The sequence below is a fragment of the Triturus cristatus genome, chromosome 4_1, assembly GCF_964204655.1.
Source record: "Triturus cristatus chromosome 4_1, aTriCri1.1, whole genome shotgun sequence".
Lineage (NCBI taxonomy): Eukaryota > Metazoa > Chordata > Amphibia > Caudata > Salamandridae > Triturus > Triturus cristatus.
The window spans coordinates 106,885,243-106,903,176 of NC_140585.1; the positions used below are offsets into that span (position 1 = coordinate 106,885,243).

The window sequence follows — 17,934 nt, forward strand, 5'->3', positions numbered from 1 at the left end:
TCGATCATAATCAATGGAAGGTATTGTTTGAATAAAAGTGAAAGATATGGAAATCGAAGCAAAAAATCCTTCGAGCCGGATTTGAACCAGCGACCTAAGGATGTCTGACTTTATGCTACAGTCCTCCGCTCTACCAACTGAGCTATCGAAGGAGTGGCTGAAGTATCTTTCAGCGCTGTAATTATCTCTCGCTCAAGAAAGGTTGTGGGGGTGGGGATCAGGAGCAGATCGATGAAAATCATGAACATTACCTGCAGCTCCCTCTCAAAGTCACCAGTTCTTAGAGCACACTGTAAGGTACGTCTTATCACCCCAAAGGAGGATTTCAGACCAAAGTTCATGTTCTGTCTTGGCTTGGGGATAAGCAGGGGTGCTCCAAATTTCAATTTTACAGAAAGGAAAGGAACTTTGATACAAAGACCTTGGGCAGCATTGGTGGCAAATGGATGGCTGCGCGGAACCATGAAAGAAATGACAGAAAGTTATGGGAGTCATTACTACGCACCCAGCATCAAGAACGTGCATTTTGGATGCATTTTCAAAAGGAAAGAGAACGGAAAAATCTGTAGATTGAAGGTGATTGAGATAAACAAAATATTCCGTTTTTCTAAAAGCTACTGTAAAGAGTCTCTGGTTTAGAAGAAGAACCCTTACCAATGATCAAGAGAGATGCGACAGATTTCTATCATCAAAGCATTATGGTTGTCAAGATGAATCATCACTTTGATGTCTTCAACAAGTAGGATTCTTTTGATCTATAATCATCAAAAATGAGATAGCCCCATTTCATGGGATTTTTCAAGGCAAACGTCTGACAGATTAAGCGGGGTCCTCATCCCGGTTGGAGGACATATCTCTTCCTTCATCATGATGCCAGCCTAGCTTTCGGCCCAAAATCCAAGGTAAGCATGGCAAAAGTCTGGAGATGCCGGGGATTGAACCCGGGGCCTCATACATGCAAAGCATGCGCTCTACCACTGAGCTACATCCCCACTTCTGCAAGGTTTGACTGTATGATTGGAAACCCTGCATTGAACCGACGGCCACATCACCCCATTCGACTCTGCAGTATACAATGTCAGTCAGGAAAATCCTTCAGCCTTGTACCTGGATGATCTTCATGGTCTTATGTACAGATGCCTATATACAGCCTTCTTAGCGCAGTAGGCAGCGCGTCAGTCTCATAATCTGAAGGTCCTGAGTTCGATCCTCAGAGAGGGCATTTATTTCCTTCTTTTGGAATGCAAAATTCTCCGATTTTCTTGAAATGCGCAAACTATGCCTAGTTCAAAGATTTTTCCAAAGCAAATGTCTGACTATTTAAGTGGGGCTCTCACCCCAACTGCATGACAAACTTCTTCTTTCTGCATGATGGCAGGCTAGCCTTCTGGAAAAAAGCCAAGATAAGGAACAGAGGCTCCTGGAGATGCCGGGGATTGAACCCGGGACCTCATACATGCGAAGCATGCGCTCTACCACTGAGCTACATCCCCACTTTTGCACTCGAGCTGTTTGATGGATGCAAGGAATCCCTGAAACCCAGGGACTGCAAAGTCTCGATCATAATCAATGGAAGGTATTGTTTGAATAAAAGTGAAAGATATGGAAATCGAAGCAAAAAATCCTTCGAGCCGGATTTGAACCAGCGACCTAAGGATGTCTGACTTTATGCTACAGTCCTCCGCTCTACCAACTGAGCTATCGAAGGAGTGGCTGAAGTATCTTTCAGCGCTGTAATTATCTCTCGCTCAAGAAAGGTTGTGGGGGTGGGGATCAGGAGCAGATCGATGAAAATCATGAACATTACCTGCAGCTCCCTCTCAAAGTCACCAGTTCTTAGAGCACACTGTAAGGTACGTCTTATCACCCCAAAGGAGGATTTCAGACCAAAGTTCATGTTCTGTCTTGGCTTGGGGATAAGCAGGGGTGCTCCAAATTTCAATTTTACAGAAAGGAAAGGAACTTTGATACAAAGACCTTGGGCAGCATTGGTGGCAAATGGATGGCTGCGCGGAACCATGAAAGAAATGACAGAAAGTTATGGGAGTCATTACTACGCACCCAGCATCAAGAACGTGCATTTTGGATGCATTTTCAAAAGGAAAGAGAACGGAAAAATCTGTAGATTGAAGGTGATTGAGATAAACAAAATATTCCGTTTTTCTAAAAGCTACTGTAAAGAGTCTCTGGTTTAGAAGAAGAACCCTTACCAATGATCAAGAGAGATGCGACAGATTTCTATCATCAAAGCATTATGGTTGTCAAGATGAATCATCACTTTGATGTCTTCAACAAGTAGGATTCTTTTGATCTATAATCATCAAAAATGAGATAGCCCCATTTCATGGGATTTTTCAAGGCAAACGTCTGACAGATTAAGCGGGGTCCTCATCCCGGTTGGAGGACATATCTCTTCCTTCATCATGATGCCAGCCTAGCTTTCGGCCCAAAATCCAAGGTAAGCATGGCAAAAGTCTGGAGATGCCGGGGATTGAACCCGGGGCCTCATACATGCAAAGCATGCGCTCTACCACTGAGCTACATCCCCACTTCTGCAAGGTTTGACTGTATGATTGGAAACCCTGCATTGAACCGACGGCCACATCACCCCATTCGACTCTGCAGTATACAATGTCAGTCAGGAAAATCCTTCAGCCTTGTACCTGGATGATCTTCATGGTCTTATGTACAGATGCCTATATACAGCCTTCTTAGCGCAGTAGGCAGCGCGTCAGTCTCATAATCTGAAGGTCCTGAGTTCGATCCTCAGAGAGGGCATTTATTTCCTTCTTTTGGAATGCAAAATTCTCCGATTTTCTTGAAATGCGCAAACTATGCCTAGTTCAAAGATTTTTCCAAAGCAAATGTCTGACTATTTAAGTGGGGCTCTCACCCCAACTGCATGACAAACTTCTTCTTTCTGCATGATGGCAGGCTAGCCTTCTGGAAAAAAGCCAAGATAAGGAACAGAGGCTCCTGGAGATGCCGGGGATTGAACCCGGGACCTCATACATGCGAAGCATGCGCTCTACCACTGAGCTACATCCCCACTTTTGCACTCGAGCTGTTTGATGGATGCAAGGAATCCCTGAAACCCAGGGACTGCAAAGTCTCGATCATAATCAATGGAAGGTATTGTTTGAATAAAAGTGAAAGATATGGAAATCGAAGCAAAAAATCCTTCGAGCCGGATTTGAACCAGCGACCTAAGGATGTCTGACTTTATGCTACAGTCCTCCGCTCTACCAACTGAGCTATCGAAGGAGTGGCTGAAGTATCTTTCAGCGCTGTAATTATCTCTCGCTCAAGAAAGGTTGTGGGGGTGGGGATCAGGAGCAGATCGATGAAAATCATGAACATTACCTGCAGCTCCCTCTCAAAGTCACCAGTTCTTAGAGCACACTGTAAGGTACGTCTTATCACCCCAAAGGAGGATTTCAGACCAAAGTTCATGTTCTGTCTTGGCTTGGGGATAAGCAGGGGTGCTCCAAATTTCAATTTTACAGAAAGGAAAGGAACTTTGATACAAAGACCTTGGGCAGCATTGGTGGCAAATGGATGGCTGCGCGGAACCATGAAAGAAATGACAGAAAGTTATGGGAGTCATTACTACGCACCCAGCATCAAGAACGTGCATTTTGGATGCATTTTCAAAAGGAAAGAGAACGGAAAAATCTGTAGATTGAAGGTGATTGAGATAAACAAAATATTCCGTTTTTCTAAAAGCTACTGTAAAGAGTCTCTGGTTTAGAAGAAGAACCCTTACCAATGATCAAGAGAGATGCGACAGATTTCTATCATCAAAGCATTATGGTTGTCAAGATGAATCATCACTTTGATGTCTTCAACAAGTAGGATTCTTTTGATCTATAATCATCAAAAATGAGATAGCCCCATTTCATGGGATTTTTCAAGGCAAACGTCTGACAGATTAAGCGGGGTCCTCATCCCGGTTGGAGGACATATCTCTTCCTTCATCATGATGCCAGCCTAGCTTTCGGCCCAAAATCCAAGGTAAGCATGGCAAAAGTCTGGAGATGCCGGGGATTGAACCCGGGGCCTCATACATGCAAAGCATGCGCTCTACCACTGAGCTACATCCCCACTTCTGCAAGGTTTGACTGTATGATTGGAAACCCTGCATTGAACCGACGGCCACATCACCCCATTCGACTCTGCAGTATACAATGTCAGTCAGGAAAATCCTTCAGCCTTGTACCTGGATGATCTTCATGGTCTTATGTACAGATGCCTATATACAGCCTTCTTAGCGCAGTAGGCAGCGCGTCAGTCTCATAATCTGAAGGTCCTGAGTTCGATCCTCAGAGAGGGCATTTATTTCCTTCTTTTGGAATGCAAAATTCTCCGATTTTCTTGAAATGCGCAAACTATGCCTAGTTCAAAGATTTTTCCAAAGCAAATGTCTGACTATTTAAGTGGGGCTCTCACCCCAACTGCATGACAAACTTCTTCTTTCTGCATGATGGCAGGCTAGCCTTCTGGAAAAAAGCCAAGATAAGGAACAGAGGCTCCTGGAGATGCCGGGGATTGAACCCGGGACCTCATACATGCGAAGCATGCGCTCTACCACTGAGCTACATCCCCACTTTTGCCCTCGAGCTGTTTGATGGATGCAAGGAATCCCTGAAACCCAGGGACTGCAAAGTCTCGATCATAATCAATGGAAGGTATTGTTTGAATAAAAGTGAAAGATATGGAAATCGAAGCAAAAAATCCTTCAAGCCGGATTTGAACCAGCGACCTAAGGATGTCTGACTTTATGCTACAGTCCTCCGCTCTACCAACTGAGCTATCGAAGGAGTGGCTGAAGTATCTTTCAGCGCTGTAATTATCTCTCGCTCAAGAAAGGTTATGGGGGTGGGGATCAGGAGCAGATCGATGAAAATCATGAACATTACCTGCAGCTCCCTCTCAAAGTCACCAGTTCTTAGAGCACACTGTAAGGTACGTCTTATCACCCCAAAGGAGGATTTCAGACCAAAGTTCATGTTCTGTCTTGGCTTGGGGATAAGCAGGGGTGCTCCAAATTTCAATTTTACAGAAAGGAAAGGAACTTTGATACAAAGACCTTGGGCAGCATTGGTGGCAAATGGATGGCTGCGCGGAACCATGAAAGAAATGACAGAAAGTTATGGGAGTCATTACTACGCACCCAGCATCAAGAACGTGCATTTTGGATGCATTTTCAAAAGGAAAGAGAACGGAAAAATCTGTAGATTGAAGGTGATTGAGATAAACAAAATATTCTGTTTTTCTAAAAGCTACTGTAAAGAGTCTCTGGTTTAGAAGAAGAACCCTTACCAATGATCAAGAGAGATGCGACAGATTTCTATCATCAAAGCATTATGGTTGTCAAGATGAATCATCACTTTGATGTCTTCAACAAGTAGGATTCTTTTGATCTATAATCATCAAAAATGAGATAGCCCCATTTCATGGGATTTTTCAAGGCAAACGTCTGACAGATTAAGCGGGGTCCTCATCCCGGTTGGAGGACATATCTCTTCCTTCATCATGATGCCAGCCTAGCTTTCGGCCCAAAATCCAAGGTAAGCATGGCAAAAGTCTGGAGATGCCGGGGATTGAACCCGGGGCCTCATACATGCAAAGCATGCGCTCTACCACTGAGCTACATCCCCACTTCTGCAAGGTTTGACTGTATGATTGGAAACCCTGCATTGAACCGACGGCCACATCACCCCATTCGACTCTGCAGTATACAATGTCAGTCAGGAAAATCCTTCAGCCTTGTACCTGGATGATCTTCATGGTCTTATGTACAGATGCCTATATACAGCCTTCTTAGCGCAGTAGGCAGCGCGTCAGTCTCATAATCTGAAGGTCCTGAGTTCGATCCTCAGAGAGGGCATTTATTTCCTTCTTTTGGAATGCAAAATTCTCCGATTTTCTTGAAATGCGCAAACTATGCCTAGTTCAAAGATTTTTCCAAAGCAAATGTCTGACTATTTAAGTGGGGCTCTCACCCCAACTGCATGACAAACTTCTTCTTTCTGCATGATGGCAGGCTAGCCTTCTGGAAAAAAGCCAAGATAAGGAACAGAGGCTCCTGGAGATGCCGGGGATTGAACCCGGGACCTCATACATGCGAAGCATGCGCTCTACCACTGAGCTACATCCCCACTTTTGCACTCGAGCTGTTTGATGGATGCAAGGAATCCCTGAAACCCAGGGACTGCAAAGTCTCGATCATAATCAATGGAAGGTATTGTTTGAATAAAAGTGAAAGATATGGAAATCGAAGCAAAAAATCCTTCAAGCCGGATTTGAACCAGCGACCTAAGGATGTCTGACTTTATGCTACAGTCCTCCGCTCTACCAACTGAGCTATCGAAGGAGTGGCTGAAGTATCTTTCAGCGCTGTAATTATCTCTCGCTCAAGAAAGGTTATGGGGGTGGGGATCAGGAGCAGATCGATGAAAATCATGAACATTACCTGCAGCTCCCTCTCAAAGTCACCAGTTCTTAGAGCACACTGTAAGGTACGTCTTATCACCCCAAAGGAGGATTTCAGACCAAAGTTCATGTTCTGTCTTGGCTTGGGGATAAGCAGGGGTGCTCCAAATTTCAATTTTACAGAAAGGAAAGGAACTTTGATACAAAGACCTTGGGCAGCATTGGTGGCAAATGGATGGCTGCGCGGAACCATGAAAGAAATGACAGAAAGTTATGGGAGTCATTACTACGCACCCAGCATCAAGAACGTGCATTTTGGATGCATTTTCAAAAGGAAAGAGAACGGAAAAATCTGTAGATTGAAGGTGATTGAGATAAACAAAATATTCTGTTTTTCTAAAAGCTACTGTAAAGAGTCTCTGGTTTAGAAGAAGAACCCTTACCAATGATCAAGAGAGATGCGACAGATTTCTATCATCAAAGCATTATGGTTGTCAAGATGAATCATCACTTTGATGTCTTCAACAAGTAGGATTCTTTTGATCTATAATCATCAAAAATGAGATAGCCCCATTTCATGGGATTTTTCAAGGCAAACGTCTGACAGATTAAGCGGGGTCCTCATCCCGGTTGGAGGACATATCTCTTCCTTCATCATGATGCCAGCCTAGCTTTCGGCCCAAAATCCAAGGTAAGCATGGCAAAAGTCTGGAGATGCCGGGGATTGAACCCGGGGCCTCATACATGCAAAGCATGCGCTCTACCACTGAGCTACATCCCCACTTCTGCAAGGTTTGACTGTATGATTGGAAACCCTGCATTGAACCGACGGCCACATCACCCCATTCGACTCTGCAGTATACAATGTCAGTCAGGAAAATCCTTCAGCCTTGTACCTGGATGATCTTCATGGTCTTATGTACAGATGCCTATATACAGCCTTCTTAGCGCAGTAGGCAGCGCGTCAGTCTCATAATCTGAAGGTCCTGAGTTCGATCCTCAGAGAGGGCATTTATTTCCTTCTTTTGGAATGCAAAATTCTCCGATTTTCTTGAAATGCGCAAACTATGCCTAGTTCAAAGATTTTTCCAAAGCAAATGTCTGACTATTTAAGTGGGGCTCTCACCCCAACTGCATGACAAACTTCTTCTTTCTGCATGATGGCAGGCTAGCCTTCTGGAAAAAAGCCAAGATAAGGAACAGAGGCTCCTGGAGATGCCGGGGATTGAACCCGGGACCTCATACATGCGAAGCATGCGCTCTACCACTGAGCTACATCCCCACTTTTGCACTCGAGCTGTTTGATGGATGCAAGGAATCCCTGAAACCCAGGGACTGCAAAGTCTCGATCATAATCAATGGAAGGTATTGTTTGAATAAAAGTGAAAGATATGGAAATCGAAGCAAAAAATCCTTCGAGCCGGATTTGAACCAGCGACCTAAGGATGTCTGACTTTATGCTACAGTCCTCCGCTCTACCAACTGAGCTATCGAAGGAGTGGCTGAAGTATCTTTCAGCGCTGTAATTATCTCTCGCTCAAGAAAGGTTGTGGGGGTGGGGATCAGGAGCAGATCGATGAAAATCATGAACATTACCTGCAGCTCCCTCTCAAAGTCACCAGTTCTTAGAGCACACTGTAAGGTACGTCTTATCACCCCAAAGGAGGATTTCAGACCAAAGTTCATGTTCTGTCTTGGCTTGGGGATAAGCAGGGGTGCTCCAAATTTCAATTTTACAGAAAGGAAAGGAACTTTGATACAAAGACCTTGGGCAGCATTGGTGGCAAATGGATGGCTGCGCGGAACCATGAAAGAAATGACAGAAAGTTATGGGAGTCATTACTACGCACCCAGCATCAAGAACGTGCATTTTGGATGCATTTTCAAAAGGAAAGAGAACGGAAAAATCTGTAGATTGAAGGTGATTGAGATAAACAAAATATTCCGTTTTTCTAAAAGCTACTGTAAAGAGTCTCTGGTTTAGAAGAAGAACCCTTACCAATGATCAAGAGAGATGCGACAGATTTCTATCATCAAAGCATTATGGTTGTCAAGATGAATCATCACTTTGATGTCTTCAACAAGTAGGATTCTTTTGATCTATAATCATCAAAAATGAGATAGCCCCATTTCATGGGATTTTTCAAGGCAAACGTCTGACAGATTAAGCGGGGTCCTCATCCCGGTTGGAGGACATATCTCTTCCTTCATCATGATGCCAGCCTAGCTTTCGGCCCAAAATCCAAGGTAAGCATGGCAAAAGTCTGGAGATGCCGGGGATTGAACCCGGGGCCTCATACATGCAAAGCATGCGCTCTACCACTGAGCTACATCCCCACTTCTGCAAGGTTTGACTGTATGATTGGAAACCCTGCATTGAACCGACGGCCACATCACCCCATTCGACTCTGCAGTATACAATGTCAGTCAGGAAAATCCTTCAGCCTTGTACCTGGATGATCTTCATGGTCTTATGTACAGATGCCTATATACAGCCTTCTTAGCGCAGTAGGCAGCGCGTCAGTCTCATAATCTGAAGGTCCTGAGTTCGATCCTCAGAGAGGGCATTTATTTCCTTCTTTTGGAATGCAAAATTCTCCGATTTTCTTGAAATGCGCAAACTATGCCTAGTTCAAAGATTTTTCCAAAGCAAATGTCTGACTATTTAAGTGGGGCTCTCACCCCAACTGCATGACAAACTTCTTCTTTCTGCATGATGGCAGGCTAGCCTTCTGGAAAAAAGCCAAGATAAGGAACAGAGGCTCCTGGAGATGCCGGGGATTGAACCCGGGACCTCATACATGCGAAGCATGCGCTCTACCACTGAGCTACATCCCCACTTTTGCCCTCGAGCTGTTTGATGGATGCAAGGAATCCCTGAAACCCAGGGACTGCAAAGTCTCGATCATAATCAATGGAAGGTATTGTTTGAATAAAAGTGAAAGATATGGAAATCGAAGCAAAAAATCCTTCAAGCCGGATTTGAACCAGCGACCTAAGGATGTCTGACTTTATGCTACAGTCCTCCGCTCTACCAACTGAGCTATCGAAGGAGTGGCTGAAGTATCTTTCAGCGCTGTAATTATCTCTCGCTCAAGAAAGGTTATGGGGGTGGGGATCAGGAGCAGATCGATGAAAATCATGAACATTACCTGCAGCTCCCTCTCAAAGTCACCAGTTCTTAGAGCACACTGTAAGGTACGTCTTATCACCCCAAAGGAGGATTTCAGACCAAAGTTCATGTTCTGTCTTGGCTTGGGGATAAGCAGGGGTGCTCCAAATTTCAATTTTACAGAAAGGAAAGGAACTTTGATACAAAGACCTTGGGCAGCATTGGTGGCAAATGGATGGCTGCGCGGAACCATGAAAGAAATGACAGAAAGTTATGGGAGTCATTACTACGCACCCAGCATCAAGAACGTGCATTTTGGATGCATTTTCAAAAGGAAAGAGAACGGAAAAATCTGTAGATTGAAGGTGATTGAGATAAACAAAATATTCTGTTTTTCTAAAAGCTACTGTAAAGAGTCTCTGGTTTAGAAGAAGAACCCTTACCAATGATCAAGAGAGATGCGACAGATTTCTATCATCAAAGCATTATGGTTGTCAAGATGAATCATCACTTTGATGTCTTCAACAAGTAGGATTCTTTTGATCTATAATCATCAAAAATGAGATAGCCCCATTTCATGGGATTTTTCAAGGCAAACGTCTGACAGATTAAGCGGGGTCCTCATCCCGGTTGGAGGACATATCTCTTCCTTCATCATGATGCCAGCCTAGCTTTCGGCCCAAAATCCAAGGTAAGCATGGCAAAAGTCTGGAGATGCCGGGGATTGAACCCGGGGCCTCATACATGCAAAGCATGCGCTCTACCACTGAGCTACATCCCCACTTCTGCAAGGTTTGACTGTATGATTGGAAACCCTGCATTGAACCGACGGCCACATCACCCCATTCGACTCTGCAGTATACAATGTCAGTCAGGAAAATCCTTCAGCCTTGTACCTGGATGATCTTCATGGTCTTATGTACAGATGCCTATATACAGTCTTCTTAGCGCAGTAGGCAGCGCGTCAGTCTCATAATCTGAAGGTCCTGAGTTCGATCCTCAGAGAGGGCATTTATTTCCTTCTTTTGGAATGCAAAATTCTCCGATTTTCTTGAAATGCGCAAACTATGCCTAGTTCAAAGATTTTTCCAAAGCAAATGTCTGACTATTTAAGTGGGGCTCTCACCCCAACTGCATGACAAACTTCTTCTTTCTGCATGATGGCAGGCTAGCCTTCTGGAAAAAAGCCAAGATAAGGAACAGAGGCTCCTGGAGATGCCGGGGATTGAACCCGGGACCTCATACATGCGAAGCATGCGCTCTACCACTGAGCTACATCCCCACTTTTGCACTCGAGCTGTTTGATGGATGCAAGGAATCCCTGAAACCCAGGGACTGCAAAGTCTCGATCATAATCAATGGAAGGTATTGTTTGAATAAAAGTGAAAGATATGGAAATCGAAGCAAAAAATCCTTCAAGCCGGATTTGAACCAGCGACCTAAGGATGTCTGACTTTATGCTACAGTCCTCCGCTCTACCAACTGAGCTATCGAAGGAGTGGCTGAAGTATCTTTCAGCGCTGTAATTATCTCTCGCTCAAGAAAGGTTATGGGGGTGGGGATCAGGAGCAGATCGATGAAAATCATGAACATTACCTGCAGCTCCCTCTCAAAGTCACCAGTTCTTAGAGCACACTGTAAGGTACGTCTTATCACCCCAAAGGAGGATTTCAGACCAAAGTTCATGTTCTGTCTTGGCTTGGGGATAAGCAGGGGTGCTCCAAATTTCAATTTTACAGAAAGGAAAGGAACTTTGATACAAAGACCTTGGGCAGCATTGGTGGCAAATGGATGGCTGCGCGGAACCATGAAAGAAATGACAGAAAGTTATGGGAGTCATTACTACGCACCCAGCATCAAGAACGTGCATTTTGGATGCATTTTCAAAAGGAAAGAGAACGGAAAAATCTGTAGATTGAAGGTGATTGAGATAAACAAAATATTCTGTTTTTCTAAAAGCTACTGTAAAGAGTCTCTGGTTTAGAAGAAGAACCCTTACCAATGATCAAGAGAGATGCGACAGATTTCTATCATCAAAGCATTATGGTTGTCAAGATGAATCATCACTTTGATGTCTTCAACAAGTAGGATTCTTTTGATCTATAATCATCAAAAATGAGATAGCCCCATTTCATGGGATTTTTCAAGGCAAACGTCTGACAGATTAAGCGGGGTCCTCATCCCGGTTGGAGGACATATCTCTTCCTTCATCATGATGCCAGCCTAGCTTTCGGCCCAAAATCCAAGGTAAGCATGGCAAAAGTCTGGAGATGCCGGGGATTGAACCCGGGGCCTCATACATGCAAAGCATGCGCTCTACCACTGAGCTACATCCCCACTTCTGCAAGGTTTGACTGTATGATTGGAAACCCTGCATTGAACCGACGGCCACATCACCCCATTCGACTCTGCAGTATACAATGTCAGTCAGGAAAATCCTTCAGCCTTGTACCTGGATGATCTTCATGGTCTTATGTACAGATGCCTATATACAGCCTTCTTAGCGCAGTAGGCAGCGCGTCAGTCTCATAATCTGAAGGTCCTGAGTTCGATCCTCAGAGAGGGCATTTATTTCCTTCTTTTGGAATGCAAAATTCTCCGATTTTCTTGAAATGCGCAAACTATGCCTAGTTCAAAGATTTTTCCAAAGCAAATGTCTGACTATTTAAGTGGGGCTCTCACCCCAACTGCATGACAAACTTCTTCTTTCTGCATGATGGCAGGCTAGCCTTCTGGAAAAAAGCCAAGATAAGGAACAGAGGCTCCTGGAGATGCCGGGGATTGAACCCGGGACCTCATACATGCAAAGCATGCGCTCTACCACTGAGCTACATCCCCACTTTTGCACTCGAGCTGTTTGATGGATGCAAGGAATCCCTGAAACCCAGGGACTGCAAAGTCTCGATCATAATCAATGGAAGGTATTGTTTGAATAAAAGTGAAAGATATGGAAATCGAAGCAAAAAATCCTTCGAGCCGGATTTGAACCAGCGACCTAAGGATGTCTGACTTTATGCTACAGTCCTCCGCTCTACCAACTGAGCTATCGAAGGAGTGGCTGAAGTATCTTTCAGCGCTGTAATTATCTCTCGCTCAAGAAAGGTTGTGGGGGTGGGGATCAGGAGCAGATCGATGAAAATCATGAACATTACCTGCAGCTCCCTCTCAAAGTCACCAGTTCTTAGAGCACACTGTAAGGTACGTCTTATCACCCCAAAGGAGGATTTCAGACCAAAGTTCATGTTCTGTCTTGGCTTGGGGATAAGCAGGGGTGCTCCAAATTTCAATTTTACAGAAAGGAAAGGAACTTTGATACAAAGACCTTGGGCAGCATTGGTGGCAAATGGATGGCTGCGCGGAACCATGAAAGAAATGACAGAAAGTTATGGGAGTCATTACTACGCACCCAGCATCAAGAACGTGCATTTTGGATGCATTTTCAAAAGGAAAGAGAACGGAAAAATCTGTAGATTGAAGGTGATTGAGATAAACAAAATATTCCGTTTTTCTAAAAGCTACTGTAAAGAGTCTCTGGTTTAGAAGAAGAACCCTTACCAATGATCAAGAGAGATGCGACAGATTTCTATCATCAAAGCATTATGGTTGTCAAGATGAATCATCACTTTGATGTCTTCAACAAGTAGGATTCTTTTGATCTATAATCATCAAAAATGAGATAGCCCCATTTCAAGGGATTTTTCAAGGCAAACGTCTGACAGATTAAGCGGGGTCCTCATCCCGGTTGGAGGACATATCTCTTCCTTCATCATGATGCCAGCCCAGCTTTCGGCCCAAAATCCAAGGTAAGCATGGCAAAAGTCTGGAGATGCCGGGGATTGAACCCGGGGCCTCATACATGCAAAGCATGCGCTCTACCACTGAGCTACATCCCCACTTCTGCAAGGTTTGACTGTATGATTGGAAACCCTGCATTGAACCGACGGCCACATCACCCCATTCGACTCTGCAGTATACAATGTCAGTCAGGAAAATCCTTCAGCCTTGTACCTGGATGATCTTCATGGTCTTATGTACAGATGCCTATATACAGCCTTCTTAGCGCAGTAGGCAGCCCGTCAGTCTCATAATCTGAAGGTCCTGAGTTCGATCCTCAGAGAGGGCATTTATTTCCTTCTTTTGGAATGCAAAATTCTCCGATTTTCTTGAAATGCGCAAACTATGCCTAGTTCAAAGATTTTTCCAAAGCAAATGTCTGACTATTTAAGTGGGGCTCTCACCCCAACTGCATGACAAACTTCTTCTTTCTGCATGATGGCAGGCTAGCCTTCTGGAAAAAAGCCAAGATAAGGAACAGAGGCTCCTGGAGATGCCGGGGATTGAACCCGGGACCTCATACATGCGAAGCATGCGCTCTACCACTGAGCTACATCCCCACTTTTGCCCTCGAGCTGTTTGATGGATGCAAGGAATCCCTGAAACCCAGGGACTGCAAAGTCTCGATCATAATCAATGGAAGGTATTGTTTGAATAAAAGTGAAATATATGGAAATCGAAGCAAAAAATCCTTCGAGCCGGATTTGAACCAGCGACCTAAGGATGTCTGACTTTATGCTACAGTCCTCCGCTCTACCAACTGAGCTATCGAAGGAGTGGCTGAAGTATCTTTCAGCGCTGTAATTATCTCTCGCTCAAGAAAGGTTGTGGGGGTGGGGATCAGGAGCAGATCGATGAAAATCATGAACATTACCTGCAGCTCCCTCTCAAAGTCACCAGTTCTTAGAGCACACTGTAAGGTACATCTTATCACCCCAAAGGAGGATTTCAGACCAAAGTTCATGTTCTGTCTTGGCTTGGGGATAAGCAGGGGTGCTCCAAATTTCAATTTTACAGAAAGGAAAGGAACTTTGATACAAAGACCTTGGGCAGCATTGGTGGCAAATGGATGGCTGCGCGGAACCATGAAAGAAATGACAGAAAGTTATGGGAGTCATTACTACGCACCCAGCATCAAGAAAGTGCATTTTGGATGCATTTTCAAAAGGAAAGAGAACGGAAAAATCTGTAGATTGAAGGTGATTGAGATAAACAAAATATTCCGTTTTTCTAAAAGCTACTGTAAAGAGTCTCTGGTTTAGAAGAAGAACCCTTACCAATGATCAAGAGAGATGCGACAGATTTCTATCATCAAAGCATTATGGTTGTCAAGATGAATCATCACTTTGATGTCTTCAACAAGTAGGATTCTTTTGATCTATAATCATCAAAAATGAGATAGCCCCATTTCATGGGATTTTTCAAGGCAAACGTCTGACAGATTAAGCGGGGTCCTCATCCCGGTTGGAGGACATATCTCTTCCTTCATCATGATGCCAGCCTAGCTTTCGGCCCAAAATCCAAGGTAAGCATGGCAAAAGTCTGGAGATGCCGGGGATTGAACCCGGGGCCTCATACATGCAAAGCATGCGCTCTACCACTGAGCTACATCCCCACTTCTGCAAGGTTTGACTGTATGATTGGAAACCCTGCATTGAACCGACGGCCACATCACCCCATTCGACTCTGCAGTATACAATGTCAGTCAGGAAAATCCTTCAGCCTTGTACCTGGATGATCTTCATGGTCTTATGTACAGATGCCTATATACAGCCTTCTTAGCGCAGTAGGCAGCGCGTCAGTCTCATAATCTGAAGGTCCTGAGTTCGATCCTCAGAGAGGGCATTTATTTCCTTCTTTTGGAATGCAAAATTCTCCGATTTTCTTGAAATGCGCAAACTATGCCTAGTTCAAAGATTTTTCCAAAGCAAATGTCTGACTATTTAAGTGGGGCTCTCACCCCAACTGCATGACAAACTTCTTCTTTCTGCATGATGGCAGGCTAGCCTTCTGGAAAAAAGCCAAGATAAGGAACAGAGGCTCCTGGAGATGCCGGGGATTGAACCCGGGACCTCATACATGCGAAGCATGCGCTCTACCACTGAGCTACATCCCCACTTTTGCCCTCGAGCTGTTTGATGGATGCAAGGAATCCCTGAAACCCAGGGACTGCAAAGTCTCGATCATAATCAATGGAAGGTATTGTTTGAATAAAAGTGAAATATATGGAAATCGAAGCAAAAAATCCTTCGAGCCGGATTTGAACCAGCGACCTAAGGATGTCTGACTTTATGCTACAGTCCTCCGCTCTACCAACTGAGCTATCGAAGGAGTGGCTGAAGTATCTTTCAGCGCTGTAATTATCTCTCGCTCAAGAAAGGTTGTGGGGGTGGGGATCAGGAGCAGATCGATGAAAATCATGAACATTACCTGCAGCTCCCTCTCAAAGTCACCAGTTCTTAGAGCACACTGTAAGGTACGTCTTATCACCCCAAAGGAGGATTTCAGACCAAAGTTCATGTTCTGTCTTGGCTTGGGGATAAGCAGGGGTGCTCCAAATTTCAATTTTACAGAAAGGAAAGGAACTTTGATACAAAGACCTTGGGCAGCATTGGTGGCAAATGGATGGCTGCGCGGAACCATGAAAGAAATGACAGAAAGTTATGGGAGTCATTACTACGCACCCAGCATCAAGAACGTGCATTTTGGATGCATTTTCAAAAGGAAAGAGAACGGAAAAATCTGTAGATTGAAGGTGATTGAGATAAACAAAATATTCCGTTTTTCTAAAAGCTACTGTAAAGAGTCTCTGGTTTAGAAGAAGAACCCTTACCAATGATCAAGAGAGATGCGACAGATTTCTATCATCAAAGCATTATGGTTGTCAAGATGAATCATCACTTTGATGTCTTCAACAAGTAGGATTCTTTTGATCTATAATCATCAAAAATGAGATAGCCCCATTTCATGGGATTTTTCAAGGCAAACGTCTGACAGATTAAGCGGGGTCCTCATCCCGGTTGGAGGACATATCTCTTCCTTCATCATGATGCCAGCCTAGCTTTCGGCCCAAAATCCAAGGTAAGCATGGCAAAAGTCTGGAGATGCCGGGGATTGAACCCGGGGCCTCATACATGCAAAGCATGCGCTCTACCACTGAGCTACATCCCCACTTCTGCAAGGTTTGACTGTATGATTGGAAACCCTGCATTGAACCGACGGCCACATCACCCCATTCGACTCTGCAGTATACAATGTCAGTCAGGAAAATCCTTCAGCCTTGTACCTGGATGATCTTCATGGTCTTATGTACAGATGCCTATATACAGCCTTCTTAGCGCAGTAGGCAGCGCGTCAGTCTCATAATCTGAAGGTCCTGAGTTCGATCCTCAGAGAGGGCATTTATTTCCTTCTTTTGGAATGCAAAATTCTCCGATTTTCTTGAAATGCGCAAACTATGCCTAGTTCAAAGATTTTTCCAAAGCAAATGTCTGACTATTTAAGTGGGGCTCTCACCCCAACTGCATGACAAACTTCTTCTTTCTGCATGATGGCAGGCTAGCCTTCTGGAAAAAAGCCAAGATAAGGAACAGAGGCTCCTGGAGATGCCGGGGATTGAACCCGGGACCTCATACATGCAAAGCATGCGCTCTACCACTGAGCTACATCCCCACTTTTGCACTCGAGCTGTTTGATGGATGCAAGGAATCCCTGAAACCCAGGGACTGCAAAGTCTCGATCATAATCAATGGAAGGTATTGTTTGAATAAAAGTGAAAGATATGGAAATCGAAGCAAAAAATCCTTCGAGCCGGATTTGAACCAGCGACCTAAGGATGTCTGACTTTATGCTACAGTCCTCCGCTCTACCAACTGAGCTATCGAAGGAGTGGCTGAAGTATCTTTCAGCGCTGTAATTATCTCTCGCTCAAGAAAGGTTGTGGGGGTGGGGATCAGGAGCAGATCGATGAAAATCATGAACATTACCTGCAGCTCCCTCTCAAAGTCACCAGTTCTTAGAGCACACTGTAAGGTACGTCTTATCACCCCAAAGGAGGATTTCAGACCAAAGTTCATGTTCTGTCTTGGCTTGGGGATAAGCAGGGGTGCTCCAAATTTCAATTTTACAGAAAGGAAAGGAACTTTGATACAAAGACCTTGGGCAGCATTGGTGGCAAATGGATGGCTGCGCGGAACCATGAAAGAAATGACAGAAAGTTATGGGAGTCATTACTACGCACCCAGCATCAAGAACGTGCATTTTGGATGCATTTTCAAAAGGAAAGAGAACGGAAAAATCTGTAGATTGAAGGTGATTGAGATAAACAAAATATTCCGTTTTTCTAAAAGCTACTGTAAAGAGTCTCTGGTTTAGAAGAAGAACCCTTACCAATGATCAAGAGAGATGCGACAGATTTCTATCATCAAAGCATTATGGTTGTCAAGATGAATCATCACTTTGATGTCTTCAACAAGTAGGATTCTTTTGATCTATAATCATCAAAAATGAGATAGCCCCACTTCATGGGATTTTTCAAGGCAAACGTCTGACAG

The 17,934-nt window shown here is 44.3% G+C and overlaps 39 non-coding genes across 39 annotated transcripts; 9 read left to right on the forward strand and 30 right to left on the reverse strand.

The window, feature by feature from the left end:
- Window positions 1–66: 66 nt before the first annotated feature.
- TRNAY-GUA (transfer RNA tyrosine (anticodon GUA)) lies at window positions 67–152 on the reverse strand. Its single transcript is given in 2 exon segments — window positions 67–102; window positions 116–152. It is a non-coding gene; the product is annotated as a tRNA-Tyr (tRNA).
- Window positions 153–920: 768 nt separating this feature from the next.
- TRNAA-UGC (transfer RNA alanine (anticodon UGC)) lies at window positions 921–992 on the reverse strand. Its single transcript has one exon. It is a non-coding gene; the product is annotated as a tRNA-Ala (tRNA).
- Window positions 993–1,149: 157 nt separating this feature from the next.
- Window positions 1,150–1,222, forward strand: TRNAM-CAU (transfer RNA methionine (anticodon CAU)). The gene has a single exon. It is a non-coding gene; the product is annotated as a tRNA-Met (tRNA).
- Window positions 1,223–1,421: 199 nt separating this feature from the next.
- Window positions 1,422–1,493, reverse strand: TRNAA-CGC (transfer RNA alanine (anticodon CGC)). The gene has a single exon. It is a non-coding gene; the product is annotated as a tRNA-Ala (tRNA).
- Window positions 1,494–1,622: 129 nt separating this feature from the next.
- On the reverse strand, window positions 1,623–1,708 carry TRNAY-GUA (transfer RNA tyrosine (anticodon GUA)). Its single transcript is given in 2 exon segments — window positions 1,623–1,658; window positions 1,672–1,708. It is a non-coding gene; the product is annotated as a tRNA-Tyr (tRNA).
- A 768-nt stretch (window positions 1,709–2,476) lies between these two features.
- TRNAA-UGC (transfer RNA alanine (anticodon UGC)) lies at window positions 2,477–2,548 on the reverse strand. The gene has a single exon. It is a non-coding gene; the product is annotated as a tRNA-Ala (tRNA).
- Window positions 2,549–2,705: 157 nt separating this feature from the next.
- Window positions 2,706–2,778, forward strand: TRNAM-CAU (transfer RNA methionine (anticodon CAU)). Its single transcript has one exon. It is a non-coding gene; the product is annotated as a tRNA-Met (tRNA).
- A 199-nt stretch (window positions 2,779–2,977) lies between these two features.
- Window positions 2,978–3,049, reverse strand: TRNAA-CGC (transfer RNA alanine (anticodon CGC)). The gene has a single exon. It is a non-coding gene; the product is annotated as a tRNA-Ala (tRNA).
- Window positions 3,050–3,178: 129 nt separating this feature from the next.
- TRNAY-GUA (transfer RNA tyrosine (anticodon GUA)) lies at window positions 3,179–3,264 on the reverse strand. The gene is given in 2 exon segments: window positions 3,179–3,214; window positions 3,228–3,264. It is a non-coding gene; the product is annotated as a tRNA-Tyr (tRNA).
- Window positions 3,265–4,032: 768 nt separating this feature from the next.
- TRNAA-UGC (transfer RNA alanine (anticodon UGC)) lies at window positions 4,033–4,104 on the reverse strand. Its single transcript has one exon. It is a non-coding gene; the product is annotated as a tRNA-Ala (tRNA).
- A 157-nt stretch (window positions 4,105–4,261) lies between these two features.
- Window positions 4,262–4,334, forward strand: TRNAM-CAU (transfer RNA methionine (anticodon CAU)). Its single transcript has one exon. It is a non-coding gene; the product is annotated as a tRNA-Met (tRNA).
- A 199-nt stretch (window positions 4,335–4,533) lies between these two features.
- On the reverse strand, window positions 4,534–4,605 carry TRNAA-CGC (transfer RNA alanine (anticodon CGC)). The gene has a single exon. It is a non-coding gene; the product is annotated as a tRNA-Ala (tRNA).
- A 983-nt stretch (window positions 4,606–5,588) lies between these two features.
- TRNAA-UGC (transfer RNA alanine (anticodon UGC)) lies at window positions 5,589–5,660 on the reverse strand. The gene has a single exon. It is a non-coding gene; the product is annotated as a tRNA-Ala (tRNA).
- Window positions 5,661–5,817: 157 nt separating this feature from the next.
- TRNAM-CAU (transfer RNA methionine (anticodon CAU)) lies at window positions 5,818–5,890 on the forward strand. The gene has a single exon. It is a non-coding gene; the product is annotated as a tRNA-Met (tRNA).
- Window positions 5,891–6,089: 199 nt separating this feature from the next.
- On the reverse strand, window positions 6,090–6,161 carry TRNAA-CGC (transfer RNA alanine (anticodon CGC)). Its single transcript has one exon. It is a non-coding gene; the product is annotated as a tRNA-Ala (tRNA).
- Window positions 6,162–7,144: 983 nt separating this feature from the next.
- On the reverse strand, window positions 7,145–7,216 carry TRNAA-UGC (transfer RNA alanine (anticodon UGC)). Its single transcript has one exon. It is a non-coding gene; the product is annotated as a tRNA-Ala (tRNA).
- Window positions 7,217–7,373: 157 nt separating this feature from the next.
- Window positions 7,374–7,446, forward strand: TRNAM-CAU (transfer RNA methionine (anticodon CAU)). Its single transcript has one exon. It is a non-coding gene; the product is annotated as a tRNA-Met (tRNA).
- A 199-nt stretch (window positions 7,447–7,645) lies between these two features.
- TRNAA-CGC (transfer RNA alanine (anticodon CGC)) lies at window positions 7,646–7,717 on the reverse strand. Its single transcript has one exon. It is a non-coding gene; the product is annotated as a tRNA-Ala (tRNA).
- A 129-nt stretch (window positions 7,718–7,846) lies between these two features.
- On the reverse strand, window positions 7,847–7,932 carry TRNAY-GUA (transfer RNA tyrosine (anticodon GUA)). Its single transcript is given in 2 exon segments — window positions 7,847–7,882; window positions 7,896–7,932. It is a non-coding gene; the product is annotated as a tRNA-Tyr (tRNA).
- A 768-nt stretch (window positions 7,933–8,700) lies between these two features.
- Window positions 8,701–8,772, reverse strand: TRNAA-UGC (transfer RNA alanine (anticodon UGC)). Its single transcript has one exon. It is a non-coding gene; the product is annotated as a tRNA-Ala (tRNA).
- Window positions 8,773–8,929: 157 nt separating this feature from the next.
- On the forward strand, window positions 8,930–9,002 carry TRNAM-CAU (transfer RNA methionine (anticodon CAU)). Its single transcript has one exon. It is a non-coding gene; the product is annotated as a tRNA-Met (tRNA).
- A 199-nt stretch (window positions 9,003–9,201) lies between these two features.
- TRNAA-CGC (transfer RNA alanine (anticodon CGC)) lies at window positions 9,202–9,273 on the reverse strand. Its single transcript has one exon. It is a non-coding gene; the product is annotated as a tRNA-Ala (tRNA).
- A 983-nt stretch (window positions 9,274–10,256) lies between these two features.
- On the reverse strand, window positions 10,257–10,328 carry TRNAA-UGC (transfer RNA alanine (anticodon UGC)). Its single transcript has one exon. It is a non-coding gene; the product is annotated as a tRNA-Ala (tRNA).
- Window positions 10,329–10,757: 429 nt separating this feature from the next.
- On the reverse strand, window positions 10,758–10,829 carry TRNAA-CGC (transfer RNA alanine (anticodon CGC)). Its single transcript has one exon. It is a non-coding gene; the product is annotated as a tRNA-Ala (tRNA).
- A 983-nt stretch (window positions 10,830–11,812) lies between these two features.
- On the reverse strand, window positions 11,813–11,884 carry TRNAA-UGC (transfer RNA alanine (anticodon UGC)). The gene has a single exon. It is a non-coding gene; the product is annotated as a tRNA-Ala (tRNA).
- Window positions 11,885–12,041: 157 nt separating this feature from the next.
- On the forward strand, window positions 12,042–12,114 carry TRNAM-CAU (transfer RNA methionine (anticodon CAU)). The gene has a single exon. It is a non-coding gene; the product is annotated as a tRNA-Met (tRNA).
- Window positions 12,115–12,313: 199 nt separating this feature from the next.
- On the reverse strand, window positions 12,314–12,385 carry TRNAA-UGC (transfer RNA alanine (anticodon UGC)). The gene has a single exon. It is a non-coding gene; the product is annotated as a tRNA-Ala (tRNA).
- Window positions 12,386–12,514: 129 nt separating this feature from the next.
- On the reverse strand, window positions 12,515–12,600 carry TRNAY-GUA (transfer RNA tyrosine (anticodon GUA)). Its single transcript is given in 2 exon segments — window positions 12,515–12,550; window positions 12,564–12,600. It is a non-coding gene; the product is annotated as a tRNA-Tyr (tRNA).
- A 768-nt stretch (window positions 12,601–13,368) lies between these two features.
- On the reverse strand, window positions 13,369–13,440 carry TRNAA-UGC (transfer RNA alanine (anticodon UGC)). Its single transcript has one exon. It is a non-coding gene; the product is annotated as a tRNA-Ala (tRNA).
- Window positions 13,441–13,869: 429 nt separating this feature from the next.
- On the reverse strand, window positions 13,870–13,941 carry TRNAA-CGC (transfer RNA alanine (anticodon CGC)). The gene has a single exon. It is a non-coding gene; the product is annotated as a tRNA-Ala (tRNA).
- A 129-nt stretch (window positions 13,942–14,070) lies between these two features.
- Window positions 14,071–14,156, reverse strand: TRNAY-GUA (transfer RNA tyrosine (anticodon GUA)). The gene is given in 2 exon segments: window positions 14,071–14,106; window positions 14,120–14,156. It is a non-coding gene; the product is annotated as a tRNA-Tyr (tRNA).
- A 768-nt stretch (window positions 14,157–14,924) lies between these two features.
- On the reverse strand, window positions 14,925–14,996 carry TRNAA-UGC (transfer RNA alanine (anticodon UGC)). Its single transcript has one exon. It is a non-coding gene; the product is annotated as a tRNA-Ala (tRNA).
- A 157-nt stretch (window positions 14,997–15,153) lies between these two features.
- Window positions 15,154–15,226, forward strand: TRNAM-CAU (transfer RNA methionine (anticodon CAU)). The gene has a single exon. It is a non-coding gene; the product is annotated as a tRNA-Met (tRNA).
- A 199-nt stretch (window positions 15,227–15,425) lies between these two features.
- TRNAA-CGC (transfer RNA alanine (anticodon CGC)) lies at window positions 15,426–15,497 on the reverse strand. Its single transcript has one exon. It is a non-coding gene; the product is annotated as a tRNA-Ala (tRNA).
- Window positions 15,498–15,626: 129 nt separating this feature from the next.
- On the reverse strand, window positions 15,627–15,712 carry TRNAY-GUA (transfer RNA tyrosine (anticodon GUA)). Its single transcript is given in 2 exon segments — window positions 15,627–15,662; window positions 15,676–15,712. It is a non-coding gene; the product is annotated as a tRNA-Tyr (tRNA).
- A 768-nt stretch (window positions 15,713–16,480) lies between these two features.
- On the reverse strand, window positions 16,481–16,552 carry TRNAA-UGC (transfer RNA alanine (anticodon UGC)). The gene has a single exon. It is a non-coding gene; the product is annotated as a tRNA-Ala (tRNA).
- A 157-nt stretch (window positions 16,553–16,709) lies between these two features.
- Window positions 16,710–16,782, forward strand: TRNAM-CAU (transfer RNA methionine (anticodon CAU)). Its single transcript has one exon. It is a non-coding gene; the product is annotated as a tRNA-Met (tRNA).
- A 199-nt stretch (window positions 16,783–16,981) lies between these two features.
- On the reverse strand, window positions 16,982–17,053 carry TRNAA-UGC (transfer RNA alanine (anticodon UGC)). Its single transcript has one exon. It is a non-coding gene; the product is annotated as a tRNA-Ala (tRNA).
- Window positions 17,054–17,182: 129 nt separating this feature from the next.
- Window positions 17,183–17,268, reverse strand: TRNAY-GUA (transfer RNA tyrosine (anticodon GUA)). Its single transcript is given in 2 exon segments — window positions 17,183–17,218; window positions 17,232–17,268. It is a non-coding gene; the product is annotated as a tRNA-Tyr (tRNA).
- Window positions 17,269–17,934: the final 666 nt, after the last annotated feature.